General features: G+C 45.7%; 1 long non-coding RNA gene across 2 annotated transcripts; it reads right to left on the bottom strand.

Annotated features, from left to right (window-relative positions):
* Window positions 1–4,216: 4,216 nt before the first annotated feature.
* On the bottom strand, window positions 4,217–22,495 carry LOC308386375. Of its 2 annotated transcripts, XR_013969784.1 has the most exons (5): window positions 22,149–22,488; window positions 21,676–21,861; window positions 4,959–5,247; window positions 4,760–4,819; window positions 4,217–4,686 (listed from the first exon to the last, which is right to left on the bottom strand). It is a non-coding gene; the product is annotated as an uncharacterized lncRNA (long non-coding RNA). The 2 variants fall into 2 exon arrangements; XR_013969783.1 differs by having other exon boundaries at window positions 4,760–5,247; window positions 22,149–22,495.
* Between the last annotated feature and the right edge of the window lie 1,175 nt (window positions 22,496–23,670).

The raw sequence follows: 23,670 nt of genomic DNA on the forward strand, positions 1-23,670 counted from the left end.
GATTTCTGTCATAATGTATATGTAAGTGAAGAACTGAGACTTTATTTTTTCAACCCTGTGATACTTAGTGTATCACATTTGATACATCACATTACATCATCAATAGTGATGCGCGAATCGTTCAATACTGGAGAATCACTTTACTGACTCATGAATCATGATTCACAAGTCCAACTGACTCACTGACTCATCCCTGTTGCTGTTAGCAGCAATGTATCTAGCTTATAATTAAAATTGTGGAGAAAAACACAACATCCAGTATCTTAACAAAAACATTTCTGCTCTGAACTGGAAGAAAAGACCTTGAGTAGAAGCTCAACCAATGTTGAGCTTCTACTCAATGCGCTTTAACCAATGTTAAAGCGCATTACCGCCCCCAGGCTCACATTTCAGTGGACATTTAGATGAGAAAATATATATTTAACACATTTAAGGAAAATACTAATAAAATAAAAATAAACAAAATAAATGTTTATTAAGCAATTTTGATAGGAAATTGCTTAATTTTAGAAATTTTTTTACTCTTTTTTTGCTCTATAAAATAGTTGTTTTTAGAATCATTCATCTTAGCAGTGGGATTTACATGAAAAGAGAAACAAATTAAGTTTGAGTGAAAATGTACATTTTTTTGCACTCTCTGGTCAACTGACTCAGTGAATCAAATGACTCAAATAAGCCGATTCACTTTGGTGAGTGACTCATTAAAACTCGATTCAGTAAAAAGTATCAAATTTACCATCACTACCTGTGTCGGGTAATCTCGGCGAGTTTTTGTGAAGCGCGTATCGAGGCTCGCTTTGATTACGTATGCAGTGACTGATTCAGTAACTGGCTCGCCGGTTCGCGCCAGATTCGAAATAAAATGGGCAGCAAAACACAGCTGATTGGAAGAAGGAAGAGATTTTTTTAAAATCTCATCTCTTCTAATAAAGTATGCACACAGTAATAAATATCACGAATGATAAGAACCATAATATAAATAAACAACACTACAGATCCTATAATCTGATTTCTGTCTTTTAGTTTATTAAAAAGTGAAGCGCCACACACTAGTTTGTGTCATTATCCAGATGTACATAAGCATTACACAGTTACTAGGGGTGGGTTTTGATGATCGATTAAAATCGATTCTTGGATAACGTCATATCGATTCATTAAAATCCTGAATCAATTTTTTTTATATAAATGTATTTTGCCCGAAATGCCAGAATCTCAGGTTAAACCTCACAAAATTTCAACAACCACCAAACAGCTAAAGCAGTAAATGAGAGCAGGAACACAGATTCTGCACAAAGACATAAACACAAAGCACAGAGCCTCCGACGGATCAGAAGCAGTGAGATGTCGCCTTTCTCACCCGACGGCTCGTACGTGGACATGGACACGGTCGGGACTGAAAGCCGACAGCTCGCTGATTCTGATGTTTCGGCGGGTCCGCGCTTTGTGTTTACGCCCTTTTTGCACCGATTCTAAAGCTGTTTGATCTCTCTCCAAACAATATTGACCGAACCAGCAGCAAACAAAGATTCAAACTACGCTTCACATAAACGTCGTCATGAATTCCAAATGAATCATCACAATGCTTCGAACCATGAGTCGACCAGTTGGATGGAAAGCTTCAGTTCATCACAAGGCTTCATCTCACCATCACTACCAAGACGGACCACTATCTGAAACAACTTGTCAAGTGAGCACAGAGCAGAAGTACACAAGGGTGAAGGCTTATGAGAAGTGTTGGCACTGGGATCTGCAAAGTGTCATCTTAAGACTACTTGCAAGCAATTTATAAAGACCCACCCGGATGCCCTCCATGCTGTAAATATAAAGCATGTTCCAGACGACAGGCCTGCTCCCAGAGAAAATTATGTATTCAATCTGAATCAATGGTCAGGCTGCTACTTAGTACTGCTGTTAATATTTAATCAAGTACCATTTATATTGTCAGATAGACCCTATATAATATCCTTGCTCTTATACACAGCGACTTTACCATTTCTGGTTCGGGACCACTGTCTTCTAAAGGCTGGTAAGTCTTCTGGTACAAAATGTGAAGAAGTAAATGTGATGCATTCAGCTATGAATGGAGCGGACAATGTACACTCCAATAGTGGATTTAGTGATCAGTGGTCATGACACTTTGCATGCTAATGATCAAGGAACTGACCTCACAGCCCATTGTTCATTCATTATGCAAAAATTATGCAAGTGTTTATAAGATTGGAGAAACCTGCAGTCAGCTGAGACTGAAGAAGTCTCTGGGATGAGTTACAAAACGTTTGTCCCACTGAAAACGCTACGTCCAGATGAACAGAATCAACTTCTGGGATTTCCTTACCTGGATGATTGAGCATGCATCTAGATATTACCCACAATTACTTAGGTACACGGGAACAAAGGGACAGCAAGTCAGTTTCTTACAGAGGAAGAAATAAACAAATAATTATACTGCAATTAATTTTAAGCAGTGTGTAATTATTCAGAAAAAGACGGAAAGATACGTCACATCTTTCTACATTTTATTTTTCATATGATTCAGTTAATCTTTTACATCCTGCCTGGATAAAATGACGAAAATATATGACTTACAATAAAAATATTTTTACTGCAACATAACAAAAAAATGAAGGTTTGTGTCTTCATGGAGCAAAACACACTCACATCCTGTAAGAAAACAGACCACTGAAAACATTAAATATATTCTTACCCACGTGTAATTTTCCACATACTGCCTGTTTAAAATGACACAAATTTATGAATTTACTTTTTTTTACTGTAACATTAAAAATTGCAGGAACGGTTGTGTCCTTCTGGAGCAAAACAGACTCACACAATATTGTAAGACAATAGAGCCCATTTAAAACACATTTCCTGTGAGTTACAACAGAAGTGGCACAGCACTGACACTGATAATTACCTCACAATGAACAGCCAAATAAACAGTAACAGGTCTGACAGTTTGACCCAGAAGGTGAACTCTTCTGACATTTTGCTTTTCTTGTGATCAGATGATGGGAGTAATGTTTGCTCTGCATGCTGTTTGTGGACACAGCCAGTGAAGTTAAACTCGCTAAACTTGTGTTGGGATAACTAACTCCATAAGCTAAGATTTTGTAATCGCGGCTCGATCGCTTCACAACATTCATGATCTTCTCTTAAACTCTTTTTCTTTCCATCCTGTCTTGCAGCTCTATTGTCATCATCCTTTCCTGAGTATTGCCCTCTCTTTGAAAAAGGAAGAAGGCGCTCAGAATTGATGTAATCCTGCCCCCACCTTCAACCCAAGTATGTGTGGTAGTCACTGCTACCACACAAACATGTCCTGAACCACGCTCACATACTTCTCTGTCACTTCTGACTTCATCATGCAGTACCACAGTGCCTCTTTTTGTACCCTTTCATGTTTTCACTAGATCTACAAAGACAGTGAAGCTCTGACTTTCTCAGGAAATTAAAGCTGAATTCTGTGAAGCCTGATCTCAAGCTTTTTAAGTTTTACGCAGCATCCAGAAGAACTTTTGTTCAGAACCCCCGTTTCTCCCACTGTGTTCAAATGAACCCTGTCAGGGTAATGTCCCATTGGTCTGCCACTTTTCTCACAGGAGGACACTTTGTGGGTCTTTTGATGGCTCAATAGACTTTTGTAATGGATGAAAGCCTTTCCACAGTCACCACATACAAATGATTTAACTCCAGAGTGGGTGCGCTGATGTGATTTTAAGCAAGTCATACGAGTAAAAGCTTTTCCACAGTCACCACATACAAATGATTTAACTCCAGAGTGGGTGCGCTGATGTGATTTTAAGCCAGTCATGTGAGTAAAAGCCTTTCCACAGTCACCACATACAAATGATTTAACTCCAGAGTGGATGAGCTGATGCATTTTTAACCTACTAATCCCAGTAAAAGAATTTCCACACAGATCACAGACAAATGATTTACCTCCAACATGGATCATATAATGTCTGTTAAAGTGAGTTTTTAGAGTAAAAGACTTTCCACACTGATCACAGCTGAATGGTTTCACACCGGTGTGGATCAGCTGATGTCTTTTTAAGCTGGCTCTATGAGTAAAGGTCTTCCCACATTGATCACAGCTGAATGGTTTCACCCCTGTGTGGATCAGCTGATGTGATTTTAAGTGACCAATCTGAGTAAAAGACTTTCCACACAGATCACAGCTGAAAGCTTTAACTTCAGTGTGGATGACCTGATGTAATTTTAAGCTCCATCTATGAGTAAAGGTCTTCCCACATTGATCACAGCTGAATGGTTTCACCCCTGTGTGGATCAGCTGATGTGCTTTTAAGTGACCAATCTGAGTAAAAGACTTTCCACACTGATCACAGCTGAATGGTTTCACACCGGTGTGGATCAGCTGATGTGATTTTAAGTTGCATCTTAGAGTAAAGGTCTTTCCACACTGATCACAGCTGAATGGTTTCACACCGGTGTGGATCAGCTGATGTGATTTTAAGCTACCAATCAGAGTAAAGGTCTTTCCACACTGGTCACAGCTCAAGCTTCTCTCCTCCCCGTTGGCGCGCTTGCGTCTTCTGGGCTGCTTCATAGCAGGAAAAGTCTTTTCCACAGGGATCGCCGCTGGCTCATCTTTACTTTCTGGTGCTGGATGTTTTTGGTTGATGTCATCCATGTGCTGAGGTTTCGGCCTGCTTTCACTTCTTTCTCCTGTAATGACAAAGAACCCAAACAGTGACATCAGGTCTATACCTTCAGCTCATCCACAAGTGCCCCCTCTTACCTCACAAAGATAAACAGTTTCACCATCTGCCAAACGTCTCAGGTGCCTGGGGACGCTATGCTGTGGTAAACATTCGAAGTGAGCTCATTTTGGGGATAAAAGTAGTAAAAGTTCAAGATTGTGAATAAAATTTTGGCTTGTGTGACTTCAAAGTTTTTTAGTTTTTACTTTGTTCAAATTTGAAGAACATCACACTTACAATGTGCAGTTCAGGTTGTATGTGTGAGAGCTGTACAACCAAATCCACACTGACTCAGATTTCCCTCTGATTAACCACGAGGGTGACACACAGTTATCAAAGTCTGCAGACACTGTCAGCTGCAATCAACACCTTTGTGGTGGAGGTGTGGTCCGGGGCGCGGCTGCAGGGGAGGAGTGGTGCAGTGAGCTCGACGGGGCGGTGCTGGTAAGAACAGCTGATGGCGATTTTGGACTGATGGTGGTTTTCCTTCCCTTTATATAGTGAGGCGGAGAGGAGTGCAGGAGCGCTAAGGGAAAAGAGACACACATCAGCTGGGATCGAGAGCTGTCAGTCTGTGCGTCATATTGTCTGCTGTGTAAATATCAATAAATGTGGTTCTTGGCAATACGGATCTGCGTGTGTGTGTGCTTGGGCCTGGTATACTCCACAAGTGGTGCCGAAACCCAGGAGCCTGCCGGTGTGGGGATGTCCGACCCGCAGGCTGCGCCGCCCGCCCAGCCTTTGCAGTATTTGGCGCAGATGCTGGCGGAGATGGCAAAGATGAGCCACGACCAGGCACGACCCGCCGAAGCCCCCACCGCTGTCGGTGGCGGTGCCCCGGATGGGGGACGGGGACGACCCCCAGGTTTTTCTGGAGACTTTTCATGCCACGGCGGAGGCCTGCCAGTGGCCGCAGGCAGAGTGGGCTCCGCGTTTGCTGCCTCTGTTGTCAGGGGAGGCTCGGACGGCGGCCCTGGGTCTGCCGCCGGCTTCGAGGGGCAGCTTCCAGGACGTGAGCCGGGCGGTGGTGGACAGGTTGGGGCTCACCGCTGAAGATCATCGCCGGCGATTCCGGGCCTGTTGGCTGGCCGTGGCGGATCGGCCGTTTGCTTGGGCCCGGAAGCTGCATGACGCGGCCGTAGGCTGGCTGCAGCCGGGATCGTCAGAAGGCGAGACGCTGCTGGTGGGCAAAGTGGTGCTGGAGCAGTTTGTGGAGGGGCTGCCTGCAGAGACGGCGAGATGGGTCAGGTGCCACCGTCCCGCGAGTCTGGAGGTGGCGGTGACGTTGGCGGAGGACCACCTTGCCGCTAGAGCGGGGGAGCCCCGGGACAGCGGCCGGAGGCCGAACAGACAAGCCCCGGTGCCGGCACCGAGGCGCCGGATGCCTGTGCCAGGGCAGGCAGAGCGGACGCTGGCGTTGAGCCCTACTAATCCTTTTGCTGCGTTTGTGCCTTCCCAGGGACCGGACCTAAGCAGCGCTGCCCCTGAGCCACGGAGAGCAGCACAGACGCCGGGGCAGGAGTGCTGGAAGTGCGGACAGCCGGGACACCTGAGGAGGGACTGTCCTCTGATGGAGGTGGGGCAGGTGTTCCGCGTTGCCGGTGCTCCAGCGCCCTCTCCCGGTCCGGGAGGGACATACAGCATTCCGGTAAGGACTCGAGGGGGTATACGCCATGCTTTGGTGGACACAGGCTGCACGCAGACCCTCGTGCACCAAAGTTTGGTTCGCCCCGGGGCATTGCTGGAGGCAGAATGGGTGGAGGTGAGGTGTGTGCATGGTGATGTTCACAGGTATCCCATAGTGCCGCTGTTATTGAAGTATAAGGGTAAAACGCATAGAATAACGGCTGCGGTTAGCCCGCGCCTGTCGCATCCCCTAATTCTGGGCACAAATTGGCCGGGGTTTTGTCATCTGTTGGGACAGTACGCGGGGGTGCGGTCACGACCGCTAGTAGCATGTAGTGTCTGCGCGGCGCTCAGTGGTGACGCGGGGTTGTCCGACACTGACTCTGGGGAGGGGGAGACGGCGAGTCCTTCACAGGTAGTCCCGCCGGCTCCGGAAGTTCCCCCCACGGGTGATTTCCCACTGGAGCAGTCTCGTGACGATACCCTACGCTCAGCCTTTGACCAAGTGATTGAGATTGATGGTCACGTGGTGCGCCCTGAAGCCGTGCGGACCTACCCACGCTTCATTTTGTCGAAAGATAGGTTATACCGAGTGAGTCGTGACGCTCGCACGGAGGTGATGCACACCCAGCTGTTGGTGCCGCAGGGCCGCCGGGAAACGATTTTCCAGGCGGCTCATTATAACCCCATGGCAGGGCATATGGGATACGAAAAAACTCTGGAGTGAATAACGGCCCGATTTTATTGGCCGGGCATCCGAGCGGATGTGCGCCGCTGGTGCGCGTCCTGCCCGGACTGCCAACTTGTTAATCTGCCGGCCATACCAAAAGCGCCTTTGCGTTCGCTTCCACTCATAGAGGTCCCGTTCGAGCGCATTGGCATGGACCTCATCGGGCCGTTTCACCGGAGTGCACGCGGCTACCGCTTTGTGTTAGTCCTGGTGGATTATGCAACGCGGTACCCGGAAGCAGTCCCGCTGCGCACCATCTCTGCAAAGAGTGTGGCGCAGGCACTGTTTCAGGTCATCTCCCGAGTCGGAATCCCGAAAGAGATACTGACTGACCAGGGCACGTCGTTTATGTCTCGTACACTGCGGGAACTATACGAATTACTGGGCATTAAATCTATTCGGACCAGCGTCTACCACCCTCAGAAGGACGGGCTGGTGGAGCGGCTGAATAAGACCTTAAAGTCCATGATTCGTAAGTTCATTAACGAGGATGAACGCAATTGGGATCACTGGCTAGACCCTCTGTTATTCGCAGTGCGGGAGGTGCCCCAGGCCTCTACGGGATTTTCTCCCTTTGAACTGCTGTTCGGCAGGAGGCCACGTGGGGTGCTCGACCTGATTAAAGAAAGCTGGGAGGACGGTCCGAGCCCCGCCAAGAATGAGATTCAGTACGTGTTAGACCTGAGAGCAAAACTCCACACTTTGGGGAGGTTGTCACGGGAGAATTTGCTCCAGGCTCAGCAGCGTCAGCAACGCCTGTATGACAGAGGGGCTAGACTTAGGCAATTTTCACCGGGAGACAAAGTGCTTGTATTACTCCCTTCTTCCAGCTCGAAGTTGCTCGCCAAGTGGCAAGGACCCTTTGTGGTCACACGGCGAGTCGGGGACGTTGACTTAGAGCTGGGCGATAGAACGATAACGATATGTATCGCGATATAACTTTTACTCGATAGAGAAATTAAGCTATCGCGATAGACCTCGCCGCTCTTGTCCTCTTAAAAAAAAAAAAAAAAGGTCAGCCAATCCAAATTAAGTAGCACAGAGCCGAACCAATCACAGCCGCAGCGTCACGTCGCGTGACTTGTTACTTACAGCACACGTGCCAAGCCGCACGTGTGTTTGTTTGGGAAGCAGCCAGCGGGTAATGGAGCCAGCGCGTAATGGAGGAAATGAGTGTGCCAACTAGAAAAGTCAACCGAGCGTGACCGAAGAGAAAACAGATGATGGTTCCAATGCCGGAGAGATTGTCGAACGGAAGAGCCATAGAAGTTCCGTAGTGTGAAGGTATTTCGGCTATTTCAAGTCTGACAAAAAACAGAGTAGCGTGCACTGTAAATTGTGCCGAAAGCAAGTCTGGAAATACAATAAACTGGTGCATGCGTCACACTATTGTCTGCTGTGTAAATATCAATAAATGTGGTCCTTGGCAATACGGATCTGCGTGTGTGTGTGTGCGCTTGGGCCTGGTATACTCCACAACCTTTTATTATAATGCACAGGTGATGTTGTGGATAGGTGTAGCTTTGGGTCACGTGGTGCCGGTAATAGTAATAGTGATTGCTATATCACCTGTTCACATCCCGAGGGAATTTTTGTGAATGAGTGGGTGATGGAGGAAGTCGACCATTGCTGACCGCTCAAGCTTAGAATGTTTTTTTGATCACTGTTTTTCTACAGATTTTAAGGATTTGATAACAAACAAAGAAGTTTTTAATCTGGAACTTTGACATACGTTTTGAACTGCGGGCGCGTCAACATTATTCCCCTATTCAGCTGCTCGGCAACTCAAAGGCTTGACAGTCGCCAATATTTGTCAGCAAAAACGTGCGACGGCAATGGAGCCTCCCGCAATCAGCGCTGAATAAACGCCGACGCGAGCCCACACGCCATCGCCACTACACCCATAAAATCGGCTAGTCTGACAGATAAGGAGAAGACGACGGTGGTATGTAAACTGTGTTATTGTGCTGCGTGTTGTTTGTTTGAACGCAGTTTGGATTCTGACCATACGAAGATGTTTTCGTGACACGCCCACCGCTACGTTTGCTGTTGGATTTGGTGTGTGTGTGTGTGCTGTGGCTCTGCAGGCATTCAACTGAGTTTGAAGGAATCGCTGTTGCCTTTGTTTTGGATTTTGGCATGCTGCTTATGTTGAATGCTTAAAATGACTGGATCGCAGGCTGCATCTGTTGTTGGAAAAACTGAAAAGGATAAAAGATTAATTTCCCTCACTGAGAAAGCTCTTGCAAACAAAATTGAAACCATCCAAACAGATCGGAAAAGGCATGTAAACAAAATAAAAAGTGTTATTATGGCACTTAAAGAGGTAATGAAAGGTGATAAAAATCATTCACAAGTCAAAAAACAGTTTGATGAGTTAACACATCTGTTTAAGGATGCCAGTGCATTGCATGAATCTTTACTTTCTCTAATCTCATTTGATGAGAAAGATAAACAAAATACATGGTTCTCAAGCATCGCTAAATACAATAAAGGGTTTATGGAGGATGTTAAGATATGGCTTTCTGAAACGTTCGGGGAGGCCATCATCTGACAAAGCACAGTCACAGGAAACTTCCCTGGGAGGAGAAGTGGAGGTGCGAGAACACATTGGAAAATCAAGATGGCGGCGCGCACGGGTGCAGCTCTCCAGTTTGGTGCTCATTTTTACTTTTAATGTGGATATTTTTTAATGTTTGCAACGCCGCCATCTCTTACAGTCGCCAGAACCTAATTGACCTAGGTTTTAAATATAGTTTGTCTGTTTCTGGCGACTATCAGCGAACACAAAACATCCTGGAGGAGATAGCGAGACCGCCGGGGTCACCGTGGATGGTCTGCCCGCCCAGCAAGCGTAGAAGGCGACGGAGGGAAAGAAAGAAGAGGGGATGCCGGTCGGGCTCAGACGCTAGGCTACGCAAACATCCACACCGGCCAGCACTTCCGAGCCTTTTCCTATCGAACGCCAGATCCATCACCCACAAATTGGAGCTACAGATAGCCACCACGAGCTTTGCACGTAACTGCAGCATTATTCTTATTACGGAGACGTGGCTTCACCCGCTGATTCCCGACGCTGCAGTCGAGTTAGCAGGCCGCACGCTACACCGGCATGACAGAAACAGCAACTCAGGTAAAAGCAGAGGAGGGGGGCTATGTGTTTACGTGCATAACGAGTGGTGTTGTAACAGCAGGATCATTCACACACACTGCTCTCCTGATTTGGAGGTTCTGGCAGTCTCGTACAGACCTTTTTACATCCCGAGGGAGTTTAGAGTAGTCATTGTGATAGCTGTTTATATACCGCCGGATGCTAACGTTAGCACGGCTCTTTGCCTCTTGCTCTACACCATAAACAAACAACAGCTTGCCCACCCCGATGGGGTTTTTATTGTCGCCGGCGACTTTAACAAAGCGTGCCTAAAGACTGTGCTTCCTAAATTTGCCCAGTTTGTGGACTTTCCTACGAGAGGAGAACCCACTTTGGACCATGTCTATAGAGATTGACAGACCACGTGACTTTCGCGCATTGCAAAACAATCCAAGTACCGCATCAAATGCAAGCATTTGCAGCACCGCAAAACGTTCATTCTTCGGTTCCAATAAATTCTTGCTTTTTCTTTGCCCCCCAAAAAGGTATGTACAAAACGAAGGAGAACAATCCCGGTCCGTACAAAGACAGACTTGATGAAAAGTCAAAGAAAAGATACGAGGAAAAAAATCAAACCAGTGAAAGGGTTAGACCCTTACGAGCACACAGAGGGACAAAATACGTTAGCATGCTGCCCAACTTTCACCATGCTCATATTTATAATTATACGGTTCTTGGAGTGAGTGCATACACTCGTGAAGTTTAGTACCGTATTTTCACGACCATAAGGCGCACTGTGCTAAAAGGCGCAGTCTCAGTTATGTGTGCCCTTACTGTATTTAACACACACATAAGGCGCACTGGACCATAGGGCGCATACAAGTACCGTATGCGTATTTAAAAATAAAGCGGGAGCAAACCTGAATTCGGTACCTTACTCACATTTCTATTGCCGGTAATCGTCATCATCAACAACACACAAGCATACAAGTGTGCGTATTTAAAAATAAAGCAGGAGCAAAACTGAGTTTGGTACTCACATTTTTATCATCAATCAAACCCATCGAAGTCCTCATCCTCTGTGTCTGAATTGAACTGCTGCGCTAAATCTCCATCAAACATGCCAGGTTCACTGTCTTCACTGTCAGAGTCACTTTCCGTGCCGTGCGGCTCCTCGGAAACGATGCCGGCTTTTGCGAAAGCTCGAACAACAGTGCCAGCAGACATGTTAGCCCAAGCATCTACAATCCATTGGCAAATTGTGGCGTAACTCGCCCGGCGCCGCCTTCCACTCTTAGTGAAACTGCGTGGAAAAAACCACCTGGTCTCCTTACATACACCTCCCTCAGCCAGTCTTTCATCATTTCCTCATCCATCCAGCCCTTTTCATTTGCCTTAATGATGATTCCTGCTGGAAACTTCTCTTTAGGCAAAGTCTTTCGCTTAAAAATCACCATAGGCGGCAGTTTCTGTCCATTAGCATGGCAGCCAAGCACAACAGTAAAAGAAGACTTTTCATACCCGTTGTGCGTATCGCTACCGTGCTGGTCCCCTTCTTCTCCACAGTGTGACTCACCGGGATGTCAAAAGTGAGCGGGACCTCGTCCATGTTTGTGATGTGGCTGGGCTGGATGTTTTTGTCGCCGATGTGTTTGCTGCAGTAGGAGCGGAAGATGGCCAGCTTTTCCTTATAATCCGCTGGAAGTTGCTGCGCTACCGTAGTCCTGGTCCGGATGGAAAAATGGCACCGTTTCATAAAACGAAAGCACCAAGACGGACCTCCTTGGAAATGTTCAATGTTCATCTCTTCAGCTAGTGAAACTGCTTTTAGCCGAATGGTGACCGTCGAAACGCTTCTCCCGCTCGCTCTTTGCTCGATGATCCACCGCTCGAGTCTTTCCTCCAACTCGGGCCACCTCGCCTTATGTCCGCGGAAACTCAGCTGCGTTTTCTTGACCTGCCGGAGCTCGTTTTCCAGCTTCCTCCATTTGCGAACCATCGATTCGTTAATCTTAAATTCTCTCGCCGCTGCTCGATTTCCATGTTCCTCCGCGTAGCTGATTGCCTTCAGTTTAAACTGTGCTTCGTAAGCGTGTCTCTTTGCCATTTTCAGGGTTGTTAAAACAACGATGTCCTGCATAATGCACATACCTGTTCTTTTATACAGGTATGTGCGATTGTCCCGGTATATACGATCAACGCCCACACTTCACCCTTTAGCGTTCTCATGGTGTTCTCTACTACGTCCTCCTTACAACACATAGGGCGCACCGCGCTATAGGGCGCGCCGCACTTTTTGAAGAAAATCTAAGACTTTTAAGTGCGCCTTATGGTCGTGAAAATACGGTAACTTCAGGTCACTGCAACAAGCCCAGGTACAGTTTACCGACAGATGGGTGCAGGACCTTGAAATGCACCGTGTAGAACGAAAGACCATCGTACGTATCATAAGTTTACCAGTCTTACAAATCGTCGTCATAAATACACATTCGTTAACAGTTTATTAATAGGACCTTTGAGCTCAACAATAATTAATTAGTAGTGGAAATAATTTCTGGTACGCATCACAGAAATGTAGCAGTGACAAATATTGTATGCTGTAATCGTACTGGGCAATTAGTGATACAAAACAACTGTTTTATCCTGTGAATAAAAGTATATGTTTTTGTCAATGTACCATGGTAATAACAGAAGCGAAACGCAATATTGTGTCAGGACAATTCACTATTTATGCACAATAAACAAAGGAGCATAGCGCGATAATTTCTGTTCAGCGCCAGACTTGCTTGTAACCTATATCACTAATTATGTTAAGAAAAATGACGCATTAACTACAACAGCAGACTGACCTTTGTGGAAATGCTTGGAGCAGACTAACCTGTGAGCTGGAGTGTTCTGGGACGTTATATTTGGTCTTTGAATGGCTGTAATCCAGTCGCCTCTTTGTTACTTCGGAAACATGGCTCGAACAATTTCTCTTCAACGACGTAATCCGATAAAAACCGATCTCTTTACCCGTCGGCTTCCCGTGGCTGTCATGCGACCGGCTATTGCAGTTAATAATACAACAGCTTCTTGCCATTTTTTGTGTTTCTTTTTATCGCTGTATAACCGATTTCAATTGAAAGCCTGCGTGCGCTAGTACCTCTTGCCACGAGTTCCCAGAATTCTTTACGGTTTTACCCCTGAATGACGTCACATTTTCAATCTCTATTCAAACATCAGGCATGCTTTCAGAGCGACACCCCTCCCCCACCTGGCTGGATCTGACCACCTCTGCATGTCCCTCACCCCCACCTACACCCCCCTGCTGAGAAAAATAAAGCCCCAGACAAAGACAATAAAAACCTGGCCTGAAGGAGCCCTTTCTCAACTGCAGGACTGCTTCTCAACAACTGTATGGGATTTATTCTGCAGCCACAACCTCCAGGAGTACACGGACACTGTACTCTCGTACATCAGGAACTGTGTTGACAATGTCACCGTCAACAAAAGGGTCAGGGTGTTTCCAAATCAAAAACCCTGGATGAATAGCAAAGTGCAATCCCTCCTAAAAAGCCGCAACACTGCCTTCAAGTCAGGGGACAGGGCTGCATATAGGGCGGCCAGGGCAGACAGGAGTAGAGGAATCAGAAAAGCTAAGGCTGCCTATAGGAGGAGGATTGAAGATCACTTTGCTGACAACGACCCCAGAAAAATGTGGCAGGGGATCAATCACATTACCAACTACAGAAGCAATAACCAGGCGACATCTAGGACTGATGCCTCGCTGGCTGAGGATCTAAACCGTTTCTTCGCCCGCTTTGAGACGACCAGGCCCCCAGCTGCCACACCACTTCCACCCGCCCCCAGCACTGGCACACTAACACTCAGGGAGCATCAAGTGAGGTGTGTTCTAAGGTCAGTGAATCCCAGGAAGGCGGCAGGTCCTGATGGAATACATGGAAAGGTTCTCAGAGCATGTGCTGACGAACTGACCGGAGTCTTCACTAAAATCTTCAACCTTTCCTTGTCATCAAACACCATCCCGCCCTGCCTCAAAACCTCCACCATCATCCCCATCGCCAAGAAGACAGCTGTGGCCAGCCCAAATGACTACAGGCCTGTTACACTTACGCCTGTAGTGATGAAGTGCTTTGAGAGACTGGTCTGTCAGCACATCAGGGCCAGTCTGCCTCCCACTCTGGACCCCCACCAATTTGCCTAGAGGACAAATCGATCCACCGAGGACGCTATCACCATAGCGCTCCACACTGCGCTGAGTCACCTGGCGCACCAAGGAAGCTATGTGAGAATGCTCTTCCTGGACTTCAGCTCAGCATTCAATCATATCATCCCGGAGATCCTGGTCCAGAAACTGTCTCACCTGGGACTCTCCACCCCCATCTGCCTCTGGATCAAGGACTTCCTGACAAATAGACCACAGTCTGTCAGACTCGGCCCCCACCAGCACCATCACACTCAGCACCGGGTCTCCACAAGGATGTGTTTTGAGTCCCCTCTTGTTTATGCTCTACACATCCGACTGCTCCCCTACCCATCTCTCAAACACCATCATAAAGTTCGCGGATGACACCACTGTGCTTGGACTCATCTCAAGGGGGGATGAGTCGGACTACAGAGATGAGGTCAACAGACTGACTAAGTGGTGTTCAGTTAACAACCTCCAACTGAACACCACGAAAACTAAAGAACTTATCTTGGACTTCAGGAAGGACAGAGCAGACCCGGCCCCACTCTACATCCACGGGAACTGTGTGGAGAGGGTACACTCCATGAGGTTTCTGGGCGTGCACATCTCTGATGACCTCTCCTGGACTGCAAATACCACAGCGGTGGTTAAAAAGGCCCAGCAGCGTCTCCACTATCTGAAAGTGCTCAGGAGGAACAACCTGGAGGAGAGGCTGCTGGTGACATTTTACAGAGCCACCATAGAGAGCGTCCTAACGTACGGCATAACATCATGGTATGCAGGATGCTCAGCTGCGGACAGGAAAGTACTGCAGAGGGTCATCAACACAGCCCAGAACATCACTGGCTGCTCTCTGCCCAGCCTGGAGGTCACTGCAAACTCTCGGTACCTCAGCAGAGCTGGCAATATCATCAAGGACCACTCTCACCCCAGCAACCAACTGTTTGAACTATTACCGTCAGGCCGACGGTACAGGTCACATAAAACCAGGACAAACAGATTCAGGGATAGCTTCTTTCCCAGAGCTATCACCGTAGTAAATAAGCACAAAAACAATTGAACCATAGCTATTCCATACAGTCACTGTCATTATATTATGCTGCTATTCATGCTGTCATTATATTAATGCTGCTATCCTGTATATATTGTACATACTATTGTTTGAGTACTTACGATTGTTTTTTTTTTCGTACTTTTTATATTTTACATTTATATTTATTATTGAAACTTGCACCAAGGGAGTGGCACTCCAATTTTGTTGTACTCTGTATAATGACAATAAAGGCTATTCTATTCTATTCTGAAAAGAACCTCAATCATCTCTTAATCCCCAGAATGATGTTAATGATAAAGTGTCGCCATCCGACAGTGTGTCAAATAAAGGCAGTAGGTCAAGCTCAAGAGTATCATCTACTTCATCTGCACGTCTCAGGGCAGAAGCTGAAATGGCCGCCTTGCTCGCACATCAACATGTGCTGAAAGAAAAACACTCTCTTGAAGAACAAGAGGAACTGAGGAGAAAGAACAACTTCAGCTTGAAGCAGATATAGCTGCAACTGTTGCAAAGGTGAACGTGCTAAGAACTGGATCCACTATGCGGAGCGTCACTTCACGGAAATCTAATGGAATGGAATCATATTTTAAAACAAAGGGAAAACGGCCTTGAAATTCTTAATGCGGATGCAGAGACTTTTGTTCCACAGACGCTTACAAAAGGAAATGCAATCACTGGGAATGCAGAGCTTCAAGTAAAAACAGTGCAACAGAATATGAAAAGGGAAAGGCCTGCACCAGCTCTTATGGGCCTTCTGACGCTTTTGGATCAATTCCACCTTTGCCTAAGCCACAAGCTGCTCATCCAGTAGCCAATGAAAATCTGTTGTCCATTATGGAAAAACAAAATGAATTAACTTGTATGTTGGTCCATCAGCAAAGTCTTTCTTCACTGCCCAAAAGGGAGATTCAAACCTTTGATGGTGACCCTTTACATTTTCAGGCTTTTATGCGCTCGTTTGAACAGGTCATAGAAGCAAAGACTGGCGATGCTGGCGACTGCCTGCATTATCTTGCAAAGTACACCAAGGGGCAGCCCAATGAACTTGTTAAAAGCTGTCAACATATGTCTGGAAGTGCTGGATATGTAAAGGCAAAGACTCTGCTGTATGAGCACTTTGGGAATGGACATGTGATTGCATCTGCTTGTTTGAACAAAGTTCACTCATGGTCACTGATTAGATCGGAAGATGGAAAAGCTCTTCAGGCATATTGTTTGTTCTTACGTGGATGCTGCAATGCAATGGAAGAGATTAATGATCTCTCTGAATTAAATACACCTGCCAATATGCTTGCTGTGATTAGAAGACTGCCATATAAGTTAAAAGACAAATGGCGAACAGTACCATGTGACATTCAGGAGAGGCAACATCGCAGAGCCGCATTCATTGACATTGTTTCCTTCCTTGAGCGTCAAGTTAAAATTGCAACAGATCCTGTCTTTGGAAATCTATGTGACATTCCAGCAACACATCTAACAGCCAAGGGCAGCAATGGAGGGAAACGTTCTCCACATCTAAGAGCTAAAGGAAGTAGCTTTGCCACAACAGTCTCTGATGTTGAGAGACAGAATCAGACAGGGGCTCAAGATCGTCACAGCACTGTGAAGGCTTGTTTTTTTCTGCAAAGGCAGACACACACTGGAGTCATGTGCTCTGCTTGATAAGAAACCTCATAATAAGAAGATTTCTTTTCTTAAAAAGAATAGCATCTGTTTTGGCTGTTTGTATACTGGGCACATAAACAAAGAATGCAGAAAACGCCTTTCATGTAAAATCTGTGGTCTCTGACATGCAAGTATACTCCATATCCACCACAAAGAGAAGAATGAAGTCAAACCTAATAATGAGGCAGATAACATTCCTGTTACGATCCAGACTAGTGGTCTTACTGGGGCCGGTGAACAGGACTGTAAGCTTGCCATTGTGCCAGTTAAAGTAAAATCAAAGAGAGGTCAAAGAATAGTGGAAACGTATGCCTTTCTGGACCAAGGGAGTTCAGCATCCTTTTGTACAGTGGGTCTTATGGACAAGCTGAATTTTTCTGGGAGGAGGACAAAGATTCTCCTGCGCACCATGGGACAGGAGAAAGTGGTGGACAGTTTCATTGTACCTGAACTTGAAGTTGCTGGATTGGACAGTGACATGTACTGTGATATGCCTAACCTCTTCACTCAGCATAAAATGCCTGTAGATATTGGTAACATCCCAAATCAACAGGACCTGGATGACTGGCCACATTTGAAGCATGTTCATTTGCCAGAAATTAAGGCCAATGTGGAGCTTTTGATTGGCATGAATATGCCCAGAGCTCTAGAACCTTTGGAGGTCATCCGGAGTGTAGGTGATGGACCTTTTGCCATTAGGACTGTGCTTGGCTGGACAGTGAATGGGCCACTTAATCGAGAATGCTGTGGAAGGCCAGGATGTTTGGCAACAGTTACTGCCAACAGAGTTTCTGCTGTCAACCTGGACAAGCTATGGAAACAGCAGTTCAAGATGGACTTTCCAGAGAGCAGCGATGATGAACAGATGGGGCTGTCAAAGGAAGACTTGAAGTTCCTGGAATTGGCCAGCAAGTCGGTGACTTTGGGGGATTGGCACTACAGCATTGCCCTGCCACTGAAAGACCGAGACATAAGAATGCCTGACAACCGTGCAATCGCTGAGCAACGAGCCTTAGGTTTGAAGAAAAGGTTAATCAGAGATAAAGACTTTCACAAAGACTACACTGCCTTCATGACAGATCTCATATCTAAAGGATATGCAAAGAGAGTGCCAGTCGCAGAATTAGAGCGCAGTGATTGGAAGCTTTGGTATATCCCTCACCATGGGGTTTACCATCCTACCAAGGGGAAGATGCGGGTCGTCTTTGACTGTGCAGCATCATTCCAGGGTGTCTCTCTTAATGCGCAGCTCCTGAGTGGTCCTGACTTAACAAACTGTTTGGTTGGCGTACTGACGAGGTTCAGAAAAGAGCCTATTGTTTTGATGTCTGACATCGAGGCTATGTTTCACCAGGTGCATGTGCCAGAGGAAGATGCTGACCTTTTGAGGTTTCTTTGGTGGCCCGGTGGTGATTACAATCAGAGCATGCAGGAGTACAGGATGGGTGTTCATTTGTTTGGGGCAACGTCCTCTCTGAGCTGTGCTAACTACGCCCTGCGGAAATGCGCAGAGGACAACAAAGCATACTTCAGCCAGCAGGTGACTGACACCATTCTGTATAGTTTTTATGTGGATGACTGCCTTGCTTCAATATGCTCTGAAGAAGAAGCCATCAATCTTTACTCAGACCTCAGAGACATTTGCACCAAGGGTGGTTTCCACTTAACAAAGTGGATCAGCAATAGCCGCAGCGTTTTGGCAGTTATACCTGAGGAGGAAAGAGCAAATGAAGTTAAGGACCTAGACCTGGATTGTGACCTTTTACCTATTGAGCGGGCATTGGGAGTGAAGTGGTGCCTGCAGTCAGATGCATATAAGTTCTGCATATCCATCCCAAACAGACCATTGACTGGGAGAGCGATCCTATCCACAGTAAGCTCCTTCTATGACCCTCTGGGGTTCCTTGCTCCTGTTATCTTCACAGCCAAGAGAATCCTTCAAGATCTGTGCCAGAGGGGGATAGGATGGGATGATGCTATACCATCAGCAGTTGCTCAAGAGTGGAAAAGCTGGGTAGAAGAATTGCATCTGTTGAACAACATCAGCACGGGACGATGTTTAAAACCTTCTGATTTTGGACAGACGACCACTGCTCAGTTGCACCACTTTGCAGATGCGAGTGAGTGAGAAGGGCTATGGGGCCGTTACCTACCTGTTGCTGTACAACAGTCGCTCACAGATGCACAGTTCCTTCATAATGGGAAAATCCAGGGTGGCACCTTTAAAACCAGTCACAATCCCTCGCATGGAATTGACGGCAGCAGTGGTAGCAGTTTGCATGGATAGAATGTGGAGGAGGGAGTTGAGACTACCTCTCCTAAACTGTCTTTTGGACGGACAGCACCGCAGTGTTGAAATATATAAACAATGAGACTTCCAGGTTCCGTGTTTTTGTGGCGAACAGAGTGTCAGAAATCCTCAAGGCTTCTAGTGCCTCCCAATGGAGGTATGTGAACACCACACATAACCCTGCGGACCTTGCCTCCAGAGGTATGAAGGCAGAGACCTTTTTACGTGACACTGAATGGATATCTGGTCCTGCATTTCTTACACAGCCAGAGAACAATTGGCCTGTGAACCCAGAAAACTTGCAAGAACTTCCACATGAAGATCCTGAAGTTAAGGTGTCTGCTGCCATCGAGGTCTTACAAGCACACGATGATGATCATCCTCTGACCCTTTTAATCCATCGTGCCTCATACTGGACTCGTCTCATCAGGGTGATGGGTTGGATTTTGAGGTTCAAGACATTGGACGAGGAAGGGCTCCAAACTGCTCTTTGTGAAGTGGAGTCAATCCTCAACAGTAGACCCATTACGCTGGAATCCACTGATCCAAATTATTTGGAAGCATTAACACCAAACCATCTCCTTCTCAAGTCCAACCCGTCATTACCACCTGGCCTGTTCCGCCTGTTCTACGCACGTAAACGATGGAAGCAAGTTCAATATATATCTGACCTGTTTTGGAACAGATGGACTAAAGAGTACTTGCCACAACTTCAGCAGCGCCAGAAATGGGGAAGGATTAAATGCAACTTTGTTCCTGGAGATGTGGTCCTTATAGTGGATGATTCTGCACCTCGTGGTTCATGGATCATTGGGAGAGTCACCGGAGCTGCACCAGATGAAAAGGGGCTTGTGCGTCAGGTCTGGATTAAGACCCCAACCAGCCATGTGTGCAGACCCGTCACAAAGATATGCCTTCTTCAGGAGGCCTCTGACCCATGACGATGACATTTTTGACACAGAGTGACATAACTAACTTTGAATTGACTTTAATGTTATGAGATGTACATCACAGACTGACTATATTTAGGCTAAGTGCTGGTAACCTCTGGCCTATGAATGACTGACCGTGTGCAGACAGAAGAAAAGAAGAGAAGAAATGAGAAAATAACTTTGGTGGACTTTTGAGTATGTTACGTTGTCTCACTGGGTGTCTGTGATGTGATGAAGTGTGTCTGTGATGTGATGAAGTGTGTCTGTGATGTGATGAAGTGTGTGTTGTGAGTTATGGTGTTGGATGTGTAATTATTACTGTAAGAATGTAATAATTAGGGGCCGGAATGTTATGGATAGGTGTAGCTTTGGGTCACGTGGTGCCGGTAATAGTGATTGCTATATCACCTGTTCACATCCCGAGGGAATTTTTGTGAATGAGTGGGTGATGGGAGAAGTCGACTTTTGCTGACCGCTCAAGCTTAGAATGTTTTTTGATCACTGTTTTTCTACGGATTTTAAGGATTTGATAACAAATAAAGAAGCTTGCAATCTGGAACTTTGACATACGTTTTGAACTGCGGGCGCGTCAACATTATTCCCCTATTCAGCTGCTCGGCAACTCAAAGGCTTGACAGGCGCCAATAGGTGAGTTATAATGTATCTCCACTAGAAGATGGTCCCCTGTTATCTACTTTTTCACAGGCAAGCGTGGGTGAGAGTCTACAGCATTCTACCCCCCAAGGACACGTAGTCTAATGCCTTTATTTTTCATGACCATGTCCACTTAATACTGCACTATATGGTTATATGGCATTTTAGTTAATATACAGCATAGAATTGAGGCACTTCAAATATTTTCATCTCAACACCTCCTCCCTGGAGATAAGGAGTCTCACTATCTGCCTAATGTCTCATGGTGCCTGGGAGTGTCAGTCCAACTCACTCACAATACCCATCTGTGTGTGGAATAACATATTTGATGTTTTCCTATATGTAGAACAAAGTCGCACAAAATGTACTATAGATATTACTAAAGTGATATTGTCAAAACATATGATCAACACATAAAATAAAGAAATGTCCATCACAAGAGTTAGCAGCTTACACAAGAAAAGACGTCAGAAAGAATATGAAAGAAAAGTGGAAAAGGAAAACAGAGCATTATTAATGAAGTCATGATCACTCCACAGACATCACCTTCATATGAAGGGAAACAAAGAGTGTAACTCAAATGATAAAACATTAAGTTCCTGAGGCAGACAAACAGAGAGGCTAAACAGAAGGCAGAAATCAAACCAAAATGAGCTAAGAGAGAGAGACCCTGTAGAAAATGATGAAGTTAAGCAACCAGTGTAGTTATAACTGACTTACTCTGGATCTCCTCTCAGACTCAGGAGGGGACGAGCGGGCCGGCTTTGTAGTTGGAGTCGGACCAGCAGAGACAATGGGCTCACTGACCTCCACTCCCCAAGTCAGTCACCACGAGGACAAGTTCTTTGTTTAGAGATGATTTAATCCAAGCTCACCAACAACATCATTCAGCTGTCCTCGTCAGAACTAATGAAATAAAAGCAGTAACATTTAGAAACGTCAGTTTACTAAACATAAAAATATTGCTCTTTTAGCCTCGCTCACATGTTCTGTAAAGATTAAATGACTTAAATCATCACGTGGTTTACAAAAACACATTGTTAATCTCAGCAAATAAGTGCGCATCCAGAAATAACTGTTTCATCTCGTTTGACATGGAAACTTAAAATTACAAAGAGACACTGAACGCACCTTCCTACCAGCTGTAACCTAGCAGGAGAACGTACGTTCGTCTTCGCAGCTGCAATACATACCTGACAAAAAGCCGTTCATCAATTAGATTTAACACGACGCTTCTCCACAATACTTTGATGCGGGTTCTTCAAAAAGTGCCCTTTTTTTTAAAAAAAAAACGGCGGAAAGACACAGCAAAGAGCACAGTACGCACAACCCTTCGTCTTCGTCTTCTCCCCTGCTTCTTCTTCTTCTTCTTCTGCTTCTTCTTCTTAAATTCTATTGGCGGTTTGCAAACAATAAAATGGTGCGTTACCGCCACCAACTGGTATGGAGTGTCGACCCTCAAACCCTCCCCAAATGTTTACTCTCTTTTAAAAACTGGAATAAAGCCTGATAATTAGTGATGTGTCCTGTGTGTCGAAGCTTCGATACCTGTGTCGGGTAATCTCGGCGAGTTTTCGCGCCAGATTCAGTTCAGTTCAGTTCATTTTTATTTCAAACATTTCAAACATGTGCCTTCACGATCATTACAAAATATCATTCCATTATTTGTTTGAAAAGGAGTAGGCAGAAGTATTTACTTATTTGTCCCTACCCCCTCAAGTTCAATAAATTTATTCGAAATAAAATGGGCAGCAAAACACAGCTGATTTCCCCATCAGTGTTGTTGAACAGATTACGTACGTGTTACATAGTTACTTGAGCATTTATTGTTCGATGGAACCAGCAAGGAAGAGATTTTTTTTATCTCATCTCTTCTAATAAAGTATGCACACAGTACTAAATATCACGAATGATTAGTACCACAATATAAATAAACAACACCACATATCCTATAATCTGATTTCTGTCTTTTAGTTTTTTAAAAAGTGAAGCGCCACACACTAGTTTGTGTCATTATCCAGATGTACATAAGCATGATTACACAGTTACTAGGGGTGGGTTTTGATTATCGATTAAAATCGATTCTTGGATAACGTCATATCGATTCATTAAAATCCTGAATCATTTTTTTATATAAATGTATTTTGCCCGAAATGCCAGAATCTCAGGTTAAACCTCACAAAATTTCAACAACCACCAAACAGCTAAAGCAGTAAATGAGAGCAGGAACACAGATTCTGCACAAAGACGTAAACACAAAGCACGGAGCCTCCGACGGGTCAGAAGCAGTGAGATGTCGCCTTTCTCACCCGACGGCTCGTACGGGGATGCGGTCGGGACTGAAAGCCGACAGCTCGCTGATTCTAATGTTTCGCCGGGTCCGCGCTTTGTGTTTACGCCCTTTTTGCTCAAGTTCTGAAGCTGCAGGTTTTATCTCTCACCAAACAATATTGACCAAACCAGCAGCAAAAGAAGATCCAAACTACACTTCACATGGAAGAAATAAACATGATAATTATCTCGTTTGGCTCTCAGCGAAGGCGGTCGCACTTTTTCTCCTCTCCTCTCCCTTATCTTCCCTGCAATTGACACCCCTTTCTCAACGAGAAGTCTGGGCTTGGGTGAGCCTGAGTGCTGAAGATATCTACCTATTAGGAACCATGGTAACATTGTTCTGGTTGATCGGAGCTGGCTTGGCCCTGACTTATCGAAGAA

This window comes from Rhamphochromis sp. 'chilingali' (genome assembly GCF_963969265.1).
Source record: "Rhamphochromis sp. 'chilingali' genome assembly, chromosome: 18".
Taxonomy (NCBI): Eukaryota; Metazoa; Chordata; class Actinopteri; order Cichliformes; family Cichlidae; genus Rhamphochromis; species Rhamphochromis sp. 'chilingali'.